The 25,789-nt window shown below is 34.6% G+C and overlaps 1 non-coding gene across 1 annotated transcript; it reads right to left on the bottom strand.

Moving 5' to 3' along the window:
* Positions 1 to 23,846: 23,846 nt before the first annotated feature.
* On the bottom strand, positions 23,847 to 23,977 carry LOC137772726 (small nucleolar RNA SNORA24). Its single transcript, XR_011075531.1, has one exon. It is a non-coding gene; the product is annotated as a small nucleolar RNA SNORA24 (small nucleolar RNA).
* Between the last annotated feature and the right edge of the window lie 1,812 nt (positions 23,978 to 25,789).

Below are 25,789 nucleotides of genomic sequence, written 5' to 3'. Positions count from 1 at the left end.
TAATTGATATTTATAGGACATTCCATCCAAAAACAGCAGATTACACTTTCTTCTCAAGTGCGCAAGGAACATTCTCCAGGAGAGATGATATCTTGGGTGACAAATCAAGTCTTGGTAATTTTAAGAAAATTGAAATCATATCAAGTATCATTTCCGACCACAATGCTATGAGACTAGATGTCAGTTACAGGAAAAAAAAAACTGTAAAAAATACAAACTCATAGAGGCTAAACAATATGCTACTAAGTAACCAAGAGATCACTGAAGAAACCAAAGAGGAAATAAAAAAATACCTAGAACAAATAACAATGAAAACACCATGAACCAAAACCTATGGGATGCAGCAAAAGCAGTTTTAAGAGGAAAATCTATATCAGTACAATCCTACCTCAAGAAACAAGAAAAATCTCAAATAAACAACCTAACCTTACACCTAAAACAATTAGAGAAAGAAGAACAAAAAAACCTCGAAGTTAGCAGAAGGAAAGAAATCATAAAGATCAGACCAGAAACAAATGAAAAAGAAATGAAGGAAATGATAACAAAGATCAATAAAACTAAAAGGTGGTTCTTTGAGAAGAGAAAGAAAATTGATAAACCACTAGCCAGACTCATCAAGAAAAAAAGGGTGAAGGCTCAAATCAACAGAATTAGAAATGAAAAAGGAGGAGTAACAACTGACACTGCAGAAATACAAAGAATCATAAGGGATTACTATACGCAACTACATACTAATAAAATGGACAACCTGGAAGAAATGGACAAATTCTTAGATAAGCACAACCTTCCGATACTGAACCCGGAAGAAATAGAAAATATAAATAGATGAATCACAAGCACTGAAATTCAAACTGTGATTAAAAATCTTCCAACAAACAAAACCCAGGACCAGATGACTTCACAGGCAAATTCTGTCAATCATTTAGAGAAGAGCTAACACCTATCCTTCTCAAACTCTTCCAAAATATAGCAGAGGTAGGAACACTCCCAAACTCATTCTACGAGGCCACCATTACCCTGATACCAAAACCAGACAAAGATGTCACATAAAAAGAAACTACAGACCAATATCACTGATGAACATAGATGCAAAAATCCTCAACAAAATACTAGCAAACAGAATCCAATAGCACATTAAAAGGATCACACACCATGATCAAGTGGGGTTTAACCCAGGAGTGAAAGGATTCTTCAGTATACACAAATCAATCAATGTGATACACCATATTAACAAATTGAAGGGTAAAAACCATATGATAATCTCAATAGATGCAGGAAAAACTTTCGAAAAAAATTCAACACCCATTTATGATAAAAACCCTCCAGAAAGTAGGCATAGAGGGAACCTACCTCAACATAATAAAGGCCATATATGGCAAACCCACTGTCAACATCGTTCTCAATGGTGAAAAACGGAAACCATTTCCTCTATTATCAGGAACAAAACAAGGTTTCCCACTCTCACCACTATTATTCAACATAGTTTTGGAAGTTTAGGCCACAGCAATCAGAGAAGAAAAAGAAAAGGAATCCAAATAGGAAAAGAAGAAGTAAAGCTGTCACTGTTTGCAGATGACCTGATACTAAAATAGAGAATCCTAAAGATGCTTCCAGAAAACTACTAGAGCTAATCAATGAATTTGGTAAAGTAGTAGGATACAAAATTAATGCACAGAAATCTCTTGCATTCCTATACACTAATGATGAAAAATCTGAAAATGAAATTAAGGAAACACTCTCATTTACCATTGCAACAAAAAGAATAAAATACCTAGCTATAAACCTATCTTAGGAGACAAAAACCTGTATGCAGAAAACTATAAGACACTGATGAAAGAAATTAAAGTTGATACAAACACATGGAGAGATATACCATGTTCTTGGATTGGAAGAATCAACATTGTGAACATGACTCTACTATCCAAAGCAATCTACAGATTCAGTGCAATCCCTATCAAACTACCAATGGCATTTTTCACAGAACTAGAACAAAAAATTTCACAATGTATGGAAACACAAAAGACCCCGAATAGCCAAAGCAATCTTGAGAAAGAAAAACGGAGCTGGAGGAATCAGCCTCCCAGACTTCAGACTATACTACAAAGCTACAGTCATCAAGACAATATGGTATTGGCACAAAAACGGAAATATAGATCAATGGAACAGGATAGAAAGCCCAGAGATAGCCTCACACACATATGGTCACCTTATCTTTGATAAAGGAGGCAAGAATATACAATGGAGAAAAAAGCTTCTTCAGTAAGTGGTGCTGGGAAAACTGGACAGCTATATTTAAAAGAATAAAATTAGAACACTTCCTAACACCATACACAAAAATTAACTCAAAATGGATTAAAAACCTAAATGTAAGGCCAGACACTATCAAACTCTTAGAGGAAAACATAGGCAGAACACTCTATGACATAAATCACAGCAAGATCCTTTTTGACCCTCCTCCTAGAGAAATGTAAATAAAAACAAAAATAAACAAATGGGACCTAATGAAACTTAAAAGCTTTTGCATAGCAAAGGAAACCATTAACAAGATGAAAAGACAACCCTCAGACTGAGAGAACATATTTGCAAAGGAAGCAACTGACAAAGGATTAATCTCCAAAATATACAAGCAGCTCATGCAGCTTAATACCGGAAAAACAAACAACCCAATCCATAAATGGGCAGAAGACCTAAATAGACGTTTCTCCAAAGAAGATATACAGATTGCCAACAAACACATGAAAGGATGCTCAACATCACTAATCATTAGAGAAATGCAAATCAAAACTACAATGAGGTATCACCTCACACTAGTCAGAATGGCCAACATCAAAAAATCTACAAACGATAAATGCTAGAAAGGGTGTGGAGAAAAGGGAACCCTCTTGAACTGTTGGTGGGAATGTAAATTGATATAGCCACTATGGAGAACAATATGGAGGTTCCTTAAAAAACTAAAAAGAGGACTACCATATGACCCAGCAATCCCACTACTGGGCATATACCCTGAGAAAACTGTAATTCAAAAAGAGACATGTACCACAGTGTTCATTGCAGCACTATTTATAACCTCCAGGACATGGAAGCAACCTAAGTGTCCATCAACAGATGAAAGGATAAAGAAGATGTGGCACATATATACAATAGAAGATTACTGAGCCATAAAAAGAAACGAAATTGAGTTATTTGTAGTGAGGTGGATGGACCTAGAGTCTGTCATACAGAGTGAAGTAAGTCAGAAAGAGGAAAACAAATACTGTATGCTTTATATGGAATCTAAAAAAAACAAAACAAAAAACAAATGGTTCTGAAGAACCTAGGGGCAGGACAGGAATAAAGACACAGACGTAGAGAATGGACTTGAGGACATGGGGAGGGGGAAGGGTAAGATGGGACGAAGTGAGAGAGTGGCATGGACATATATACACTACCAAATGTAAAATAGATAGCTAGTGGGAAGCAGCTGCATAGCACAGGGAGATCAGCTTGGTGCTTTGTGACCACCTAGAGGGTTGAGATAGGGAGTGTGGGAGGGGATATGGGGATATATGTATATGTGTAGCTGATTCACTTTGTTATACTGCAGAAACTAACACACTATTGTAAAGCAATTATACTCTAATAAAGATGTTAAAAAAAACCCATTATATTCTGAGTAGGTAAACAACAATATCCACTACAAGTCTTAAGTCATTTACCAGCTAAAACGGACTTTTCATCTCTTGAATTACTACGATATTTTATGGACTTTATCTTAGTCTTATGTTTTCCTCATATTATTAAAATTTTTCTTTTATATCTACGAGGCTTTAAGCTGCTTGAGGAGCAAGTACCTATATCTGATTCATGTTTTTATTCAACTTCCCCCTGTCTAGCATCTAGCATCGTGCTTTGTTAATATACTCTATGTAGAACTAATGAAGAAATAAATGCATGATGGAATGATCGTTTAAAATTATTTTCTTGAAATATAGGTTCTGTTTTATTAGAAGAGCTCAAGCCAGTTTGGCACAACATATTCAGATATGGAAAGGACTCATTCATTAGAGAAAAGCTGGGTACAATGGTGTCTACGACAACTTCCATTTTAATAGTTCATTTACCTCTTGAAGATTTGGTCTTTTAAGAGGAGGATGTCTTTTAAAAGGATTCTTCTTAACTACATATCTTTTCTAATCCACAGCTAGTCTGTAAAAAAATGGTACTTGTGCAGACACATGAAAGGAAAGTACAAAGTAGTTGGGAGGGATGGCATGTTAGCCTGCTAAAGATTATGCCTTTCTGTACAGGAAGAAATTTGACCTTAGACAGTTCTTACTTGTATTTAAATGAATAATACTCACTTAACACTGTTATTAGATAAATTAGTTGATCTTCTCTTGGAAAGGTAGTTTCTTCTTATCAGAATTTTAATTATATGAATAAAATGTACAGAGTTTTTAAGCTTCCAGATTCACTTTGGATAAAGTGAATATAGAAGCTATAGTTAATACTCACCTAAGTGGAAGCTACAGTTAATGAAAACTATTTTTACATAACTTTATGTATCAGAAATCTCGCCTCAAAAATGCTTCACTCAAGCATTACACATTAAATCCAAATTGATCTCAAGACCCATATATATGGTGGCTTATTTGAACACTCCACTTTGGTGCCTCATGGTCAAAAACTGAACTTATGATCTGCCCTCATCAAACCAGTTTCTCTTCTAATGTTAGCTGTCTTAGTAAGTGACTTTTTCATCCACTGAGTTCTTTTCAGAAACCTGGGAGTCATCCTTGACATTCCCTTTTCTTCACTACCTTATATCTAATTCAAATTTTGTCAAGTTTACTTCCCAAATGTGCAAAGTGTGTCTTGACTCTGTTTACTTCTCTCAGCCGCTCTTGTTTCTACTCCAGGCCACCATGATCAACTGCCTGGACTTAGACAAATAATCTCCAAACTGGTTTTCTTGTTTCTAATATTGTCTTTCTCCATTCCAGTACTCACACTTTCACCAGGTTGTTAATCCCCTCATTAAAAGCCTTTAATAGCTTTCCATTGTTCTATGGATAAACATAAATTCTATAAGATTTAGATAATATGGTTCCCACCTGTTTTTCCATCCTCATCTTTCAATCATCTCTCTTTCTTCCTCACTTGACTCCATCCACACCCACCTTCTCTGTTTCTGAAATGCACTAAGTTCTTTTGCCTTTAAAGCCCTCGCACATCTTATTTCTTGCATGTGAGGTATTCCCTTCACCTTTCTCTCTCCCTACCCACCCCCCACCCCACATAGCTAGCACAGCTAACTTCTACTCATCTTTCAAGTCTCAAAGATTATTTAATTTGCCAGGGAATCTTTCTCAGAACCTCTTACCAGTTTAGGTTAATTCCTCCTACTATATAAACTCTTATAGCCCTCTGCACTTTTACCTAATATCATGTATAATGGTCATATTAAATAATCATTTGTGCAATTATTTGTTAAACATGTGTTTTCTCCTTTACACGAGAACCACCATGAGGGTAGACACTGTGTCTATTTTTGTTCATCATTGCATTCCCACTACCTACCATAATGCCTAACATTTAGTATACATTCAATAAATATAAATTAAATGAATTAATACTGAAAGCATTATCAAAGAAAAAAGATTTACTAAATGATTCTATTTGTCAAAGCATAGTTCATAGAGAAAGATAAGATGTGGCCAAATAGGAAGGGAAAGTGTGAGGCAACAAGTCACAGCAAAGGTGTTCTCCACTTGATTTTTTAAAAATGTGCCTCACAAATAACAGCAATTTTTCTCTACCTTATATCTTCCAGGCACTGATCCTGACTTTACTCTGTGTATGTTTCATTCTTTTCTAGTCTTAGCCTCTCTCCAAATTGTTCTCTATGTAATGTCACTCACCAACTTCTATAGTTTTTTTGTAATATCATTACATTAAAAAAAAATCCCATTGACACTACTGTATTACAGACTGTGGTTATTTTATTTTTAATCTTCTGCAAATCTCCTAAAAACATCTTCCTATCCCCAATTCATATAGCACTCTGATGTCACATTAATCTTTGTAAAACAATTCTCTGTTCATGTCACCCACAGTTCAGAAGTCTTTGTTTGCCCTTTGTCATCTATAAATCTAGGCAGCTTACTTTGGCATTCATTGCCTTAGTCTCAATTTATTCATCTGTTTCTTATGTGAATTATCTTTTCCAGTGGCCAGTCATATACTCTCACATCCACAATTTTGTTCATTCCTTTTTTTTCTTCTTAGGATATCTTCCTTTCCTATTTTACATGTTTTTTACTCCAAAATGTATTTCCTGATTACTCCTGCAGGCAACCATGTTTTTTTTTCTCTGAAATTTAATCTTATCTACATTCTAGGATTATCACTTGATACTAGGTAATATTTTCTATCATTTATTTTATTGTAATATATAGGAGCTGAATCCCCAACTAAATTGTTAATCATTTGAGAACTTTATTGAGGTCCCAGCATCTAAAATAGGAGCTAATAAACTAACTGTAGTCTCTGATAACTCATGGTAGTACCAGCATTTAGAATGGTATTTAGTATACAATATAGCCTAATGTGTATTTAGAATCAATCATGATGGATATCACTTAGTGAAAGGGAGGTGGGCCAGATGAACAGAATATCTTGAGGAATATCAAACATGCAGAATATTGCTAGTAGAGGAGCTAACTGAATTCACAAGCCTTGAGATTATTCATGTTTTGATGGTATCAGCTTTAGTTGAATTGTTCCCTGATGCAAGAGAGCATGAACAAAGGGCATTTCAATGGAAAGAATGGCATGACCAAAGGCTCATGTGTACGTAAGATGGGCTAATTTGATAAAAAAGGGGAAATTGCTCACTCCATGTGGAGACCATTAGATTATTATCCATTTTTTGTAGGGGGAAAAAAGTGAAGCTGTGTTTACATGAAAAAAAAAATCTTTTGTAAAGACTGCATAAAACAAAATCTTCTTTCCTATGCCAAGCTATCTTTTTTGAGAAATTGAGAGAATTTTGGTCAAGAAAAGAACAGAATTGGAGTATGTGTAGGTATGTAGCAAACTAGGTAAATAAAACTATACAAACTGAAAAAAATCCTGAGCCAATTCCCCATATTCTTACATCTACATTTCAAATTGTATCTCATTTGCCTGAACAGATAAATGAACTATTTCCTGATATTGATGTATTATAAATATTGTTGATTTATGCATCCAAATGATTACTTTTATAATTTGGATTTTTTTCCCTTCTTCAGTGAGATGTTGGTATTGATCAACATTTAACTGGAAAAGAGAAACGAACTTAAAATCCTTGGAATTCAAAACATATAAAAATTATCTTCCATATTCTTACATTTGGGGATGAAAAAATAATCTATTAGGTCAATAATTATGAAAGTAGATTATTTTCTGGTTAACGGAAGTCTAACACATCAAAACAATATAAATTGGTTCTTAATGGTAAACTAATATCTTGCTTTGATATTCAGAGGAGCATTTGAAAATTTGATATACTCTGTTCCTTGGCTCCTTAACACAATTTATTTACATATTTACAAACATTTTAGATGATACCATGTTGATCTGAGAGGCTTGAATATTATTTTCACTCTGCAAGTAAGTTGGTCATTAAAGATTTATTTCTTAGCGTTTTGTTTTTTAAGTTTCATTTTGATTTGTTTTGGTTCTGATTCCACTTACTTGAAAGAACTCCTAGACCTTTGCTGCAGGGCATACTAAGTAATGGAAGAGTGAGTTATGGAAAGCAGGCAAGCAGGTTATTTTATTTTGTTTTGGTTTTGCTAAAAGTGTGAGCTTGGGGGCTTTCAAGGCATTTAAATTATCATGTGTGCTGCTTATCCACAGACACAAAGTATCTAAGACAGACCCCCATAAAATCATTCACATTGTCTTAATATGTCTCCATCTTTACCTATAGTGACCAATGTCACATGTGGTGAAAAATTTATATTTAATATCAATAGCCTAATTTTAAATTCTATAGTCATATTCAAGGATATAACCAGATAGGACAAAGCACAGAGGTAAGGTGCATGAACCCCTAAAGACCTCTCCTCAAATTCAACTTTTTCCTTCATAACCTGGTGACCTATGAATCGTTTTTCATCTTGGAGTGGGAAATGGTGACATTGTAACATCATTTGTGTTTAGGTGGTAATATCATTGTGTATTTGATATGTGGTCATATGAAGTTGAAAAGTCACCATTTCTAAAAGCTGTCATGGTGACAAAGTGAGGAGACCTTGGGAAAAGTCGAGGCTTCCTTGGTAGACAGATTAAGTCTTTCATGGCCTCCTGCCTCCAAGTAGGAGTGCTGGAAGGCAGAAAAAGTGTATGGTTGCAACTTTTGTCACAAACACTCATTGCTAGTTGAGTAAAATATTTTCTTTGGATTGATTTTGGAAAGTACTGGTAATGTATATTACATTAAGAACTTTGGAAAGTACTGGTAATGTATATTACATTAAGAACTTTGGAAAGTACTGGTAATGTATATTACATTTCCAGTGGCCTAGCTGACATTACTATGGTTTGGAAAGTTGAATTCATTCAATGCCCATTTAAAAGGGCATTTACGCATCCAATGATCCTAGAAAGATGGATCACTGTTTCTGGTTGAAGTTACATTTTAATAGAATTCCAGCAAAAACAATATGCATTTCAATAAATTTCATGAAATGGCAACATTTTCAAAATGCAAAAGAAATAGCAAGAGTGATGGTGGCGTTTGACCCAGAATATGGAAGTTGAAAGTTCTGGGAAATTATGACAAGCTACAGAATCTGTAAGTTGCATCCTGGCTCTACCTTTATAGTAATAAAGAAGGAGTTTTAAAGACATAATCAGGGTCTCAGAAACATAGGATGTGTACATCATTACATAGGATGTACAAGGTTATCCTAACCCTGGGGTGATAGTGGTAGGGAAGAATGTAAGGAGCAGACCATGAAGAAGGAGAGAGATGAATTTCATGTGTACTGTCATGGAACACAGACTTGTGGTCTGAGAGTAGTGCTTTAAATATTCTAGTTTTCCTGCTATATCCCCATTATCTCTGCATATGTTTACATCAAGAGTTGGTAAACATTTTCTATAAAGGGACAGATGGTAAATATTTCAGACTTTTCAGGCCATATTGTCTCTGGTACAACCACTGCCTCTATGGCCATAGACAATACATAATAAAACGGGTGTGGCTGTGTTTTGACATCACTTTATTTACAAACGTAGGTGACAAGCTGATTTGACCCACTCTTTGTCTAGATTCTTGCTCAACATGTCAAATTTTGCCCAGATCATGACATTAGCCTCCTTCCTATTTGTAAAAACAGTCTTTATATCTTCATTCATTTATTCAGGAAATTTTATAGCACATCAAGTACATACCAGACCCCATGTCATACAGTGTGATACAGTAGTGAAAGAAGTTTCCTCTAAAAGTTTTTGTCTAAGAAACAGATGATAAATGAATGAAGAAGCAAGTAACCAAGATAATAAAAAATCACTTTATTACAAAGGAAACAAATACTATGATGTAAAAAAAGTAATTGAAGCTAGGAGCTCAACTTTAAATAGGGTAGTCAAGGAATGTTTTCTGAAGAAAGTGACATTTAAGCTGAAACCTGAATGATGGAGAAAACTAGCCATATCATGAGCCTGGGGAAAGAGTATTCCAGGAAAGGGAAATGTAAAGTATAAAGGCTCTGAGATGGGAAAGTGCTTGGTATATTTTGAGAACAGAAAGGAAGACTATGTGCCTAGAATATCAGGTATAAAATGAGATTGTAGATGAAGATGGTATCCAGATCAAGTAGGGCCTTGAAGGTCATGGTAATGTGTGTGAAATGTTTTCTAATTGCAATGAGAAGCTGCTGAAAATGTTTTATGAGGGAGATAACAGGATATCATGTATATTTAAAAAAATATTCTGGTTGCTAGATAGTGAATTAAAGAGGAGAAGCAAGAGTGGAAGGAAAGAGATTAGAAGTTTCTACAGTGGTTCAGATGAGCGATTCTGAGAGTGGTTGCAGTGTAGAGAGACACAAGAGGCTGGATTTGATATGCATTTTGGAACAGAATAATAGGAATTGCCAATGTATTGGATATGACAGTAGGGGAAAAGAGGAGTCAAAGATAACTCTTAGATTTTTGAATTGAACATCTAGGAGGCTGGTGGTGACATGTACTGAAATTGGGATTAACAGAAGAGAAATGGATGCGGGGATGGAGTGACTCAAGAGTTTGCTTCATGCTTTGGATAAGTTGGGTTTAAAATGTTAATGAGAACTTAAGGAAACATATAAAATGGGAAATTGGATATGTGTTTGTAATTCAAGGGAGAGTACTGAACTAAAATTTTAATTTTTAGTGGTATTATCATACAGATGGTATTTAAAACATTGAGCTTGGTATATGCTTCCAGCCACATGGAATAAAGGCCTGGACATACCCATATACCTTAAACAAATAAAAAGTAGGACAAAAATATAAGAAACAATGGTTTTTCAGAAATTGAACCACCAGCATCTGAGAGAAGGAAAACAAATGAGGTGAATCCTACTATTGATCCAACATACTGCCTTAAGAGAATCTCTAGGCTGAAGTGCAGTGGGAGAGAACCCAAATGGACCCTCACAGTTTCCCTGAGTTGAGGAAACAGAGCTGAGAATGCAGAGAGAAATTTATAGGTCAGTGCACAGGAGAGAAGAGATGTGGATGAGAAGACAGAGCTCTAGAAGTTGGAAAAGGCTTTCCCTTGAGTCTTCAGCTGAGTACTGATCAGACTTTATGTGAGAAAACTACCTGAGACTGGGGAAAGAGGAATAAATGCTCTGATACTCTCTCCTCCTTCCAGGAGGTAGAGCTAACAGTGGAGAAACCTGGAGATACAATCTTCATCAAGTGATTGAAGTTAACATCGTCAGTAATAATACATATTGATATCATATACCCCCGATGTGATGCGCTCAGGCGTGCACTTCTCCTTTGTGGTATTATTTTCAAAAATCTATGACACAAGCGTAATCATGAGAAAACATCCGACAAACCCAAAGTTCATGACTACTATTCTTCTGAAGTGTCAAGGTCATGAAGGATAAGGAAAGACTAAGGTACTGTCACAGATTAGAGGGGACTAGAGATATATCCTGGAACAAAAAATGGATATCAGTGGAAAAGCTGGGGAAATCCAAAATAAATTAGTTAGTAGTATTATAGTGATGTCAAACTCTCACTTTTAATAATTATGCCTTGGTTATGTGAGATGTTAACATTAAGGAGAAGCTGAATGAAGGGTATAAGAAAACTCTACTATCTTTGCAACTCTTTTGCAAGTCAAAAATTATTTCACCATAATTTTTTTTAAAGAGCAAAATTAAGACTTTTCAAATAATAAAGCAGAGCACTGACACATCACTGGTGGAAAACTCTCCAATTAACCACACACATACATATAAACCGATGATGTTCATTCACTCCTTAAATATATAGTGGGGACTTATAATGGGTCAAGCACTGTGGGGTTTATAGAAACAAATAAAACATACATGTTCTTTTAGTTGCCAAAGGGGATGATGAGTGTTATTATCCTTGAGTAGAGGGAGACTGAGAAAGTTTGAATTTACAATAATGAAGTTGGTTTCGGGGCTCAGCCATAAGTGTCTTTGAATCATCTTCAAAGTCTGGTTATCTTCAAGGTGGATGTGTATTGGGAAAATCAAGATTTCATAAGAAAATAACAAAACTGTATAACTGAAATACTTCTAATCTCTAATGTTTGTGCAAGAATCATTTTTTATTGGTGTTTGATGATCACATGTATTGTAGGCTTCTTCATTGCCTGAGTGAGTTTCTAGTTTGATTCGAGTCAATAGCATAGGTGTTAGGGCAGGCTTGCTAAAGTATCTGAGGTGTATGCTGAATAGTCTTGATGTATTAATCAGTATTAATGTTGTGAAATCAATATCTGTGTGTATTCTTTACCACTTCCAATATTCCTGTTCTGCACCTTCTATTAAGGAACACATTCAACAGAACTACTTTTCTATCTTTTCTCTGTTCCTTTGTGAATGGTAATATTTAAGGGGATTATTAAATATATTAAAATAAGTAGACAATTTCAAATGAATGAAGAAAGAGGTATTTACAGGATTTGTATGCTTCTGGAATCCTCCTGGGACTTTTTGCTGGCAGTGTAGCCTGTAAATATTTAATATTTTCGAGAAATTATCCTCAGAGGCTCAATCCATTAACTCAAGTGCATGCTGCAAAAACAGCTTCATATACTATTGACAGTACGTGAACAGAGGAAGGAAAGAAAATGAAATGGTTTTTCTGTCAAGTGCCATGATTTAATCATCTCTGTGTTCTATGGATTTAGTTCAGTGCTTGGCAATACTGGAAGTTCTAAATTCAACTTTACTGAAATTAGTGAATAAATGAATGAATATATATTCCAGGGTTTCATTTAAAGAGCTTAAAGCATCACAACCTTTTCTATTGTCTCCCTAAGTGTCCTTGGCAAAGCCAATTTCTAGTGCAGTTCAACTATTTCAGGAATGTTTCCCATATACCAGTAGATGGCAGTCCCTCTTCACTTCTCATCTTTATTTAAGAGAGAGAAAGGAGGCAAGAGATTGAAAAAGAAAGGGATAGAAATGAAAACAGATAAAGATAGATTTTTAAATTCAGCACATTGTGTTTATTTAATTTTTATGAATGGATTTTTTTTCAAAGTGAACTGTTAAGAAGCAGGGGCAAGTAAAATATGTCTTAAGTTAATTGGAAATAAGTCATCAAACACAATTGACTTTGTGCTAGCTCATCAAATTTCATACCAATGTGTTATATTTTGATTAAATGACACTGTGTATTTTCTTCCGAAAAATAAGCTCATCAAGAGCCATGTGGAATATACGGTTTTTCTGTGTAAATGTCACCTAGTTCCTTGTCAAGGTGAGTACTCCAGGTGTGGTAGGCATCAGTTTTTTTTAGGATCTGGGGGTTCTACTTTGTTTTCAGCCTGATACCTTGGAGAGTGCTTAGGGAAAGCCTCAAACTATTTTTGTCTCCAAAATGTTTAAAATTTGTTGAGCAGCTCAGGATGCTGCCAACATCCAGACAAATTCATGCCCTAGCACTGAAGCATAATACAGAAAACTGCCCCAACAGGAGCTCATTATACATTTCCACAGAGATTCCCAATATGTGAAACACATTGATGCAGTCAAATTGCATCTCTGCTACAGTAGTTGCTAGGGAGCAAACTGAGATCACCAATTTCATTTCCTTTAGAACGAATCCTTACTTGAGGCTTAAATCATGAGTGCCAGAATAATTTCCTCAACCTCTTCCCCTCATTACATTCACCATTCCTCCATCTACTTCAGCCGTCTCACACTGACCCTGCTACGAAAGGAAAAAACATGACTAAAGCCTGGGGAACAATTCAGAATTTTAAATAGTGAGTCCAGTTTCCACTTGATTTTTTGGTATCCTCTTATTTAGTCTATTTTACAATTTGTCAACAGCTGAAAGCACAACCTTAAACATTTTTCTAATCTACAGCCATTGTTAACTGCAGAACACAGGTCATGGGAAAAATACATTTTTCTTGAAAAGGAGTATCTTCTCACTTATTTCTCATGAAATTCATTCCTCTGAAAGTAAACTGCTATAGGGATAGTTTGACTAATTTTATATTGTATTCAGATGTGTATTTTTATTTAGTTCTTAATATTTAGGAGATATATAAAACCAACTATATAGTTATAGTAGAAACAGGAACTGGTTGGAATGATATAAACAAATTGCAAAGGACACAGAAAGATACTTCATGTTTACAATGAACATATGTGTTTTCCCTTGACCTATCTGGAAATAACAGTCAGAAGGCACACAAGTCAACCATTGCAGATACATACTCTATTATAATTTTTGATGTTTGTGTATGTTTCCCCATTAGACTTTAAGACAGTTGAGGGTAAGAAATGTTCACATTAATTAATTCATGCAATCATGCTTTTATTAATCACTTATTGCATACTTAATATGCAACAGATTGGGGATAAAATAATGAATAAGACATAACTTCTGCCTTTAAGAAGCCTAAAATATGTAAAGGCAAGGCAGACACATACAAGTAAGGTCAATAAATTATGGGTGCCATGATGGAAGTATGTATTGACTACAGTGGAATCACAAAAGATAGATCTTTTCTGTCCATAGGAATGTAAGGTGGAGTGATGGAAAGCTTCATTAGAAAGGAACTCTTGAACTATTTTGAAAGATGTACAGGAGTTCACTAGATTGAATAACTGTGAAGCAGAATATTCCACACAGAAGGATCAGTGTGGGAATTTAAAAAGGGCATACATAGTGTGGTTTATTTGAAAAGTGAAAATAATTTGTGTGAGAAAGTGCAAAATATAGGGTGGTAAATGTAGATAGAAGTATGGTCAGGAAAGCTTTTCATGTCATATCAAGAAATTTGGACCTTATTTTCTGGGCACTTAGAGTCAGGAATGAGTTCTGAAGGAAAGTGACAATCTTATTTGCATTTTTGAAATTTCACTCTGATGGAGGTATAGTGGATAGATTGAGGGGTGGGAATTTGGCAACAACGAGATAAGTTGGGAGACTGCGATAGTTTAGGCAAGAGATGGAGGATGAGATGAGTCCAAGAGAAAAAATTAACAAGCTCAGTTTTGGATAGATTTCAATTAAGGTGCCTGTTGGGATTCCAAGAAGAAATATATAGCAGCATTTGGAATCAAGGGAAAACTCTGGATTAGAACTGTGGCCTTGAGAATCTATCCATATATAAATGCTGACTAAAGCCATGGATATAGATGAGACCATCTAGTGAAAATGAAAAGAGAAGAAAGGAAAGACCATTGGAAAATGTAATGTTTAAGGTGTAAATGAGTAAAAAGGGGCTCTAAGATGAAAAATATGAGAAAGGCAGAAACCAAAGAAGGAGAAAGTGGCCTTGTAGAAATAAAGGTAGGAATATGACAAATGCAGAATAGAGGTAAAATAGGGTAAAAATTGACAAAAGTCTCTTGAATTTGGCAATTAGGAAGTAATGAGGGTCTTTTCCAGAGTGGTTTATATGGAGTAGTGGGGTAGAAACCTGAAGGTTGAAGTTTGAAGAGGGAGTGGGAGGTGAGGAGGAGGAGATAAATATATAGATTATTCTTTCAAAGAACTTTATGGAGGGAGAAGAAAGAGATATCAACTAAGTGGGTGTTAATGTATATATTTGGAATTGACCTTACCAAGCACACTTTTTCATCATTACAATACCATTTGCAGACATAAATGTGATCCATGTAACACCCAGAAACATTCATGTTCTATAAGTGAATGTGATTCTCTATCTTAGAACACTTAGCTATATAATCAGGTGGAACAATTAAGGTGTAGTATGGTCAAAGATGAAAGCTTATGGCCTTGTAAGGGAAAGCAGAGTGGAATCCATAGCTCTACTTTTGAAAATTCTCTTTGAGTTTTCCAGATGGATGGGGTTTGTCCTTGCTCAGCATAGTTTTGTCTTGTGGGTTGGGAGCAGAGAATTCCATAAGCTATGTAAATGCATGACTGAATGGAATGAAGAGGAACTATTAACTCATAAAATGTGAGAGCTGGAAAAGCCCTCATCAGTCATCTGATCACAAAAAGACCTGTACTCTGAAAACTATAAGATGCTGATGAAAGAAACTGAAGATGAAACAAACAGATGGAAAGATCATGTTCTTGGATTGGAAGAGTTAATATTATTAAAATGACTATACCACCCAAGGCAATCTACAGATTCAATGCAATACCTATCAGATTACCAATGGCATTTTTCACAGAACTAGAACAGAAAAATTTTAAAATTTGTATGGAAACACAAAAGACCCTGAATAGCCAAAGCAATCTTGAGAAAGAAAAAAAACTTAATAGCTTTATTAATAGAATCTCATTTTCCTAAATAAATCTGTGTAATACCAATATACAACACTGATAAAAGTGGAATTTAATTAATATAAACTTATAAATTTAGATTTATAATAGTTATATATTTTGAACTTAATAAGAAAATTAGTCTGTTTTAATGAACACAAATGTCTAAAAATCTGAACCTGGAAGTTGCAATTATATTATCCCACAGCATCCAATTTATTTATGTATTTTGCTTTGATTGTACTCTTAAAAGAAAATCCTGAATCACACAAGTAAGTTGTTGTAAATGGTAACAATTTTTAAAACAGATCATATTGGAATCTTAGGAAACTCAGCAAATAAACTATCTGAAAGGGCAGGGACACTTAATATTTGTCTATTCATACATGGATTATAATTAAGACTATTATGAAGCATCCATTAAGTGTATTATAATGTATGAAGTTTTTGAGGCTTAAATTTAACTTAAGAAAGGCTCACCCTCTCATAAATCTTTTATTGAATGATTATTGTACAATGGTCTGCAGATACAAAAAATGAATAGAGACATAGCCTTTGCCCTTAAGAAATTTAGTGCAAAGGGAAAATTGGCTCATAAAAATAAAAGCAACAAAATATCAAAGATGAACTGAAAGAAGCAGGCAGTAAAGTTTAGGCTACAGTGGAGAAACAAAATGAGGAGAGAGCTCTATATTGAGGTTGTGGAAGAGAGTTATATGAAGCTTCCTGGAGGAGATGACACTTGCTCTGTTGTGAAGGATGTTTAAGAATTTACCAGGTTGACAAAGTTGGGGAGAAAACTAGTAGCTGATAAATGATATTATGTCTAAATGATTGAAAATTCCTCCTACCATTATGTAACATTTGCTGAAATTCTTGTCAGAGATACAAGAGTCAAGAAATAATTCTTATATAGTAACAATAAAACCACAGAATGGTATTGTCATGATATGATAATGTATGAGTTTACTTGTACAAATTACTATACCACAAAGAAAACATGGACCAAGCAGAAATACCCAAGCATTGACTGGTATTTGTGTGTGTATGTTGCCTGAGTGCTTTAGTAGTGTACTCTCTGTTTATGAGCAGACATGTACAGGCCTGGATTTAAATAAAAGGTCAGTGTCACAGTATAAACTTTATAGCTGATGACATATTTACAAAAAATCAAATATATGTAACCATGAAAGCAAGATAAACATCCTTTTCAAGGTTTATACAAAAACACATTAATATATTGGAGATTGGCAACAGGTGAAACTTCGGCTTATAACACATTTTAATATTCACTTACTCATTCCCACTTTTTTATTTTTATTTTTAGAAATTTATTTATTTATTTTATTTTATTTTATTTTTGGCTGTGTTGGGTCTTCGTTGCTGTGCACAGGCTTTCTCTAGTTGCAGCAGGAGGCGGCTACTCTTCATTGCAGTGTGTGGGCTTCTATTTGCGGTGGCTTCTCTTGTTGCAGAGCATGGGCTCTAGGCTTGTGGGCTTCAGTAGTTGTGGCTCACGAGCTCAGTAGTTGTGGCTCGCGGGCTCTAGAGTGCAGGCTCAGTAGTTGTGGCGCACGGGCTTCGTTGCTCCGCGGCATGTGGGATCTTACCAGACCAGGGCTCGGACCCATGTCCCTTGCATTGGCAGGTGGATTCTTAACAACTGCGCCACCAGGGAAGCCCTCCCACTTTATTTTAGATACTTAAAAATATTTAAAAACTTAAAGAGATATTTGTATACTCATGTTCATAGCAGTATTATTCGAGATAGTCAAAAGGTGGAAGAGACACAAATACCTGCCAACAGATAAATGGATTAATAAAATGTAGTATATAAATGTATTATATACATGCAGTGAAATATTATTCACCCTGAAAAAGGAAGGAAATTCTACACATGCCACAATATGGATGAAACTTGAGGATATACTAAGTGAAATAAGCCAGTCAGAAAAGGACAAATACTGTATGATCTCACTAGGATGAGGTAAATAGAGTAGTCATTCTCATAGAAACACAAAGTAGAGTAGTGGTTACCAGGGGCTGGGGGAGGGGGACATGGGGAGCTGTTTAATGGGTGTAGAGTTGGGTTTTGCAAGATGAAAAGTTCTGGAGATTTATTGCATACCAGTGTGAATATACTTAATACTACTACACTACACACTTAAAAATGTTTAAGACAGTAAATTTTATGTTATATGTATTTTACTAAAGTTAAATACATACATATATTTAAAAATTAAACTAGAATAAAAGACTGATGGAACCCCTGCAGCCACTCTGGAACACAATTTAAAAGCCATTGCTTTAACCCATCAGCTCAGAGGTGAAACTTTAATGTAGAGCACCTAACCAAGTTGCCCACATGTGCCTAGAGTGTTTGTGGTAGACCAGGTCTAGGACTCTTTGTACCTGACTCTGAGTTGAGTTCTTTCTGTAATAAAACACTTTTTAAAAATCCCACTTTGTCCTCAAGAAAGCCTATTCCTATCACTAGCACTCCTACAAGTAAAGGAAATTAGTACATATTACATCTGTTTTTATCTTTCCTTTGTTCTGGCAGATAGAAAAAATATTATGTTTCACTCTTCATTTTGAAAAAGAATGCTAGAAAAATGCAGACCGCAAATAGATATTCAGATTTAAGAAATACACGAATTCATTTCCATATTAATAATTAAAAAGAGTTTCTTGTTAAACTTGGATATCTTTGCTTCTTGTGGTACGAGCACTAATATGTTTGTTTGATTTCTTTGTGGTTAAATTGTGGTCATAAACTTATATTACAAAACAAATGAGCAAAAAATGAATTTATATAGGGTTTGACTTATTGTATGAGAGGTTTTATACCATTTTAGAAATGAGTGGCATCACATTCTACAATCCTGCATCTTGTAAAACGAAATGGCAGAAAATTAAAAACAGATTGAGAACATGTTTAAACTAAAAAAAAAAAACCCTTATACTCCAATACATTTAACCAAATATAGATTAACTCTGGGAAAACCTATAACCATTGCAATTTGCTTAGTTGTGTTCACATGCTATGATATAACTAGAACAAAGTCTGCAATTACGCAAGTAGTAAATGTAACAGCAGTCCTTGAAAATCAATTGTACATGTTATGATAGCATATACTTAATTCATTTCATCTGTATCAACAACTATATTTGGATTTGTAAAGAAAAGCACTTTTTTGTTGTCTTAATAGTAAAACTTATTAAGCACCTGTTAAATGTATTACAACGCATGAGGTGCTTTGAGGCTTAAAGTTGACTTAATAAAGGCTCTCCCTCAAATGGTTAATGGTAGAGAAAGACTAGACGTCATTAACAAAGATGCTGTGTGAACTTTGTGAACAATTCTCTCAATGCCTCTCCTTGATTCACTTTATCTTTTGCATATTTTTTGCTTCTTCTCCCATTCTCCTGCTTTTCCACTTTTTGTATTTGATCTGATTACCTATTACCTCCTTCCCGTACATCCTTTTCATTTTTGTATTCATGTACTAATTATACAGCTTTTCCTTGATTTACATATGTTTTCTTTGTTCTCTGTGACTGACTGTAGGAGACAAGTGTGTGAAGAAGTTAAGGGAGAGGAGTGATAAGCGGTAGATAATTGTGTAATGTGGCTGAAAAGATTGAGGCTTTTGATATGAGTCATAAGGTCACAAGTTACCTTTGCAGTATAAATATCTGGATTTGACTAGAATGCTGTGAATAGGTGTTCAAGGAATGAATTTGAAAGGAGGAATCAAAAAATAGATATTTATCTTTGCCTGGATAATGTACCGAAGAGATAGGAAAGCAACGCTGTACCAAATGTAAAGGAAAAAACTCAATCCATGTTCTTCTAGAATAATTATTTTCAACAAGAAAAAATTTGAGAAATATATGTTTCACTATGTCTGATTCTAAGATTATTGCATATATCATGTTTTCCCAAAATTAAACATCCAATTATTTTTTAAAATTCTTTTTATTTTTGACCATGCCCTGCGGCATGCAGGATCTTAGTTTCCCAACCAGGGATCAAACCCATGCCCCCTGCATTGCGAGTGTGGAGTCTTAACCACTGGACCAACAGGGAAGTCCCCTTTTTAGAATCTAAATTTCCTAATAGTATGATAAATCTCTATTTCCCCAGAATGATGTAGGCTAAAGTACTTTGGTTAATGGAAAGTTCTTGTTAACTGAGGCTTGCCAAAGAGCTCATATTTTGCACTGGATCCTAATGTTTTGAAACTTGTAACAAAGAATTAAGATTTATTAAATACCTCCAATAATTGCTAGTTCCTTACCAAAACTTCTTAAACATTGGAAGTATAGAATTAGAATTCTTCAGGCCTCTGTTCCGTGTGCCATCATTCTTTAAAAGTGTAACAAATTTAATAAGATAGTCATAAGTATATTTTTAAAGAAAGCTACTTTATAATTATACAGTGGCTTTGTAACACACTCCTTATTTATAATTATCTAGTATTTTTGTAAAATACTATGTACATTCAGCTCTGAATATCTTGATTGCAGGGACTTAGCTTGTTCCTCTTTGAATCCTCAGCATACTTCTTTGCATATAGCAAATAATAAATATTTACAAAAATATTGAATTTGTGACTTAGGGCTTTTCGTTCCGACACAGGAAAGAGGCTGAAATCCTAGAAGGCTACCTATTAATGATATTTTCTCAATATGATACTGTGTCCAAAAAGGATCAATAAATATGTGCTCTCACTAGGAAAGATATTGGAAACAAAATGAAAAAAAGTGCTTATCATAAATTACCCTAAATTGTTGAAATAGCTACATGTGGAAGTTCTGGTTCTCAGCCTCAAGAATACTACAGCATATCTGAAGGCAATTTAGAGAAAGTACACACAGCTTTTATTAGTAGAGATCAGAAAGTATAGGCTTTAATTTGACTGACCTTAGTTATAAAAAAGTATCTTACATTAGAATTGAATAAGAGACCTATAGGAGAAAATAATTTTGGACCTTATTTTCCTCTCATGACTTGAGTACTTAAGTGACTGTGAAATTGCCCTTCTAAGCAAAAGGAAAGAAAACAAGAAAATATTTACACTTCTGTGATTATAATGTTTCTACAATTAAGAGTCATGTTGAAACAAGAGCCAAATAGCAATGGGATTAATTAAGTAAAAATCTATACATCCTCTGTTTCTTATCATGATTATATGAGCTTCTCTCTGTATGTTTACTGAGGAGGAGAGAACAGCCCAAGATATTCAGCTATTTAACTATGATTTTTGTGGTTAATTTCCCAGGAACGTAGTATTTGTATATGAGGTTTGTGATGACCAGAAAACTTATATGTTTGTTATAGGTTATTCTATTTGCTCACTCAGCCAATAAAATGTTTTTTTAGTGGAAAATTGAATTTTCTTACTTAAGCTGTAAATTAATTTATTAGCTTTGAGAAAATTAATTCAGTGCTCTATAAATGAACTCCACCATCATATAATCAATTCAATACCATGTGTGGGTTTTCTGGTTAAAAAGAACGTTTTGACTAGCTCTCCTCTATAGCTGCCAAAAATTAGTGTTGCCTTTGACAGATCTAATTTAAATGCAGTATGAAGCTTGGAGCCTTTTACACGTGTGACAACAGCTTAAAATATAGGACTTTCACTTAGAAAACATAAAATCTGGGAGTAGTAATCAACTAAGATTCATGAAGACAATGGATATTGTTAACATTGACTTATTTACTTGGAAATACTTAAACTTGAAAGAGTACACCTGAGACAAATGAGAGTGTATAAGTAAATACTAAGAAATGTTAAAGGCTTAAACATGAATTAGGTCAATAAGGTATTAGTTCAATTAATGACAGATGAAGTCAAGATTAAGGTAGGGGAATATCACTAAACTTTTTGAGTTTGTATTAGGAAAAATTACTCTGCTTCTTTACCAAAACATCTTTAGATGCTACCGTCAAAGTATTATTGGATTGGATAAAATGAATTATTCTGGCTAGTGTTAGAAATCTGTATATGTAAGAAATATATTAAATATTTGCAATTAGATGATGATATTTACAATATTTAAAATATATCCTAATAGAGTTACCATATGATCCTGCAATCCCACTCCTGGGCATATATCCAGAGAAAACTCCAATTTGGAAAGATACATGCACCTCAGTGTTCATAGCAGCACTGTTTACAATAGCCAAGACATGGAAGTAACCTAAATGTCCATCAACAGATAAATGGGTAAAGAAGATGTGGTACATATATACAATGGAATATTACTCAGCCATAAAAAAGAATGAAATAATGCCATCTGCAGCAACATGGCTGTAACTAGAAATTATCATATTAAGTGAAGTCAGACAGAGAAAGACAAATATCATATGATATCACTTACATGTTATATCTAAAAAAATGATACAAATGAACTTATCTACATAACAGAGAAAGACTCAGAGACATAGAAAACAAACTTATGGTTACCAAAGGGGATGGTGGTGGGGGGAGATAAATTAGGAGTTTGGGATTAACATATACACACTACTATATAAAATAGGTAAACAACAAGGACCTACTGTATATCACAGAGAACTATACTCAATACCTTGTAATAACCTATAATGGAAAAAAATCTGAAAAAAAATATTATTGAATCACTTTGCTGTACACTTGAAACTAACACATTTTAAATTAACTACACCTCAATAAAAAAGCATATTCTAACTTCTACCTTCTAACATGCTCTATGTAGAATTTCCCTTTCCTGTCTCAGGCAATCCCATAACTTTCTGGTCACTTTTAGGTAAAAAAAAAAAAAAGTCTACTGCAGTACAGTACAATTTAAATCAGTTGAGTATTTTAAGTTCATATTCTTCCTTCTGCATAACTTTTGCTAAACCTCAGCCTGAGGGTCTCATTGTAAAGAAGGGCAAAATCAGCTCTTTAACTCCTCTCCTGCCTTTTTCTAGGATCAGAGATGGGGAAATGTGCAGAAATCTTTTTACTTAATTGGTGCCTTTGTAATCTTCTTGGTTTTCAGTGAGATGGGTATGGCCAGCATTTAAATGGTGACTCTTTCATGTGGAACGTGTGAGGTCATCACAGATTTTGTAGGTTTTCCCACTGAACAGCTTCATAATGTGGAAGCCATTCTCTTCACACCTTCCTTGAGTTCTCTTTCCCCACAGTATATCATTTCTGTTGTTGCTGGAATCAGCTTCTGAGTTGGCTACTAAAGCCGATTTACCTTCTTATCTGGCTCATGGGAAATTCCCACACCCTTATCATGCCAAACAGTTTGAATGTTGCATGTCTCACTGCTATCTCCACTTTTCACTTTGCATAATCTCTCCACTCTCTCTTCCTTCTTCACAAATGATCTTGAGGGCCATAGGTAGATGTCCACCTAGACAAGGGGATGCCATCTTCTCTTCTTGCGTGCACCCCAATCTCTATAAATAGTTCTCTGGGAGCCTCCTTATTGGGATGAGAGGAGCAAACTTTATCCTTCCTTTGTGAAGGGAGGATGTAAAATTTTACTAGGGTATCTACACTTCCTACAACTCTATTCATGGACCCTTTTATTTCCTTTTTTTTCTTTCATATAGTCTTTTTTAATATATATATAGCAAGGAAGCACTCATTTATTCTCCACTTAAATACCATACTTGAGATTTAAAATCACGTTTGGCAGTGTACTGCAGGATGCTAAATAAGACTTCACACATGTTGCTTTGGATTTCTTGATATCCTGTTATGTTTTTCATCATCCATTGGAACAATTAGTTCAGTTTCCTAGAAACATTTGAACAGTAGTTACGTGTTTGCCCAATAACCCAGTACCCTCTGGGTTTTTGAAGTGAAGAATGTTACTTGTACAAGTCAGAATCTGATACCAATTAAATGGTGACAGCTTTGCCAATAAATGAGAATATGCTCTTCCATGGCTAGGAAGGGAGACTGCCACAGCTGACAGGTCCCAAAGATACATGGACTTCTCATATAGTCTTGAGGGGTACCAGGAGGGTTGATGGTATCTATTTCTCTCAGTTAACCCTTCCAGAAGCTCTCTTTAGAATGCTTGTGTTGGCACTTGGGTGCAACTCTAAAGCAATTGGAAAAGTCAGGTTAACAATCAATTACATATATATTGAGCTGGAGATTTGCAGGAATACTTTTTCTTCCAATGTATTTTTTTATTCTCCCCCTCCCCAATTTTCAGATACAATAAATTACTTGAAGAAGATACTATTTAATGAAATATTAAAGACTTTAGAATCATTCTATCCTCCATGCTTTCTCTCTTTAAACCTGAAGACTCATCTATCACTTAAAATTCAACCCCCTCTTTTTAAAATTTTTTACCAGTTTCTCATGAAATTAATTATTCATTTAAATAGTTCTCAACTTTCTCCTTGGAGACCTATGATGACATTATGATAAAAGAAGAATAAGTTTTATTACTGTGAATTTTTTTTATAGCTAGTAATTATTTAAATGGTTGGAAGAATTGTAGTTCATCTCTTTCTCACAGACATATAAGGGCCAATACAGAGTATGTACATCTATGGGAAAAAAATTAAATTCATATATACTTCATGCCTGAAAAATTTTTTCATTTATATGTGTCTATATGTATTTTGCGGTATTCAGAATGAAAATAACTTTCGTCTCCCCTCAAAAATAGTCTACTTCTAAGAAGACTAAGCTAAGAAGGTTTCTTCCATTTAAAGACAAATTCTTTACTTTGAAAAGTAAAATATAATAGTTGATTAAAAATTCAGTTTTTTGGACTTCCCTGGTGGCCCAATGGTTAAGAATCTGCCTGCCAATGCAGGGGACACGGGTTCAAGCCCTGGTCCAGGACGATCCCACATGCCGCGGAGCAACTAAGCCCGTGCACCACAACTACTGAGCCTGTGTGCCACAACTTTTGAAGCCCACGCACCTAGAGCCCGTGCGCCACAACAAGAGAAGCCACCGCAATGAGAAGCCCGCGCACCTCAATGAAGAGTAGCCCCCCCCCAAAAAAAAAAAGAGTAGCCCCCACTCGCCATGACTAGAGAAAGCCTGTGTGCAGCAATGAAGACCCAACACAGCCAAAAATAAATATAAAGAAATTAGTTTTAAAAAATTCAGTTTGTTAAATCTGATTGAAGATTCAGTCCAAAGCTATTTTGGAAGACTAGTATTTTAATTTGCATGCTGTAGTTTTTTATGCATTTATCTTATGCAGCTGTCTTTCAGTTTTGTGAAATAGTCAAGCAACTGTTGATAGGTGTGTTGAATTTAGTAAGACTGCCTTCCTTACTTAAATGATCTGTTTCCGTTGAACTGCAAGTTAAAGATGACCTCATGCTTGCTGACACATTATTAGTGATTGATTGTTAAAGGAATGTTGATATTTCCTTATGATGCTTATTTTGCTTCTTCATATATCATGTTGACCTTATTTTTTGTCCATTGTACACTTTCTGTTTTCTTTGAGAAGGACACAAGATAAATGTTCATAAAACAAGTTATAAATTATATCATGGAAAAAATCCAAATAGGAATTATCTGCTTTACAAGTACCAAATCTATCTCTTCTAAAAATATAAAAATAAAAAATAAAAGGCCTTTTTTATAGGACAAAATTTTCTCTTATTTATGCCTATTATTTATTTTATCTTTGAGTTACCATTACTTAATACTTAATATAAAAGACTCTATTTTAAAATTTTTCTAATACAGTAAGTCCTCTACATATGAATGAATTCCATTCTGAAAGTACTTTCATACGTCCAATTTGTTCGTTAAGTCCAGCA

Source organism: Eschrichtius robustus, chromosome 11 (genome assembly GCF_028021215.1).
Source record: "Eschrichtius robustus isolate mEscRob2 chromosome 11, mEscRob2.pri, whole genome shotgun sequence".
Classification (NCBI taxonomy): Eukaryota; Metazoa; Chordata; class Mammalia; order Artiodactyla; family Eschrichtiidae; genus Eschrichtius; species Eschrichtius robustus.
The sequence above is the reverse complement of the archived record's forward strand: the minus strand, read 5'-3'. Positions and strand labels throughout refer to the sequence as shown.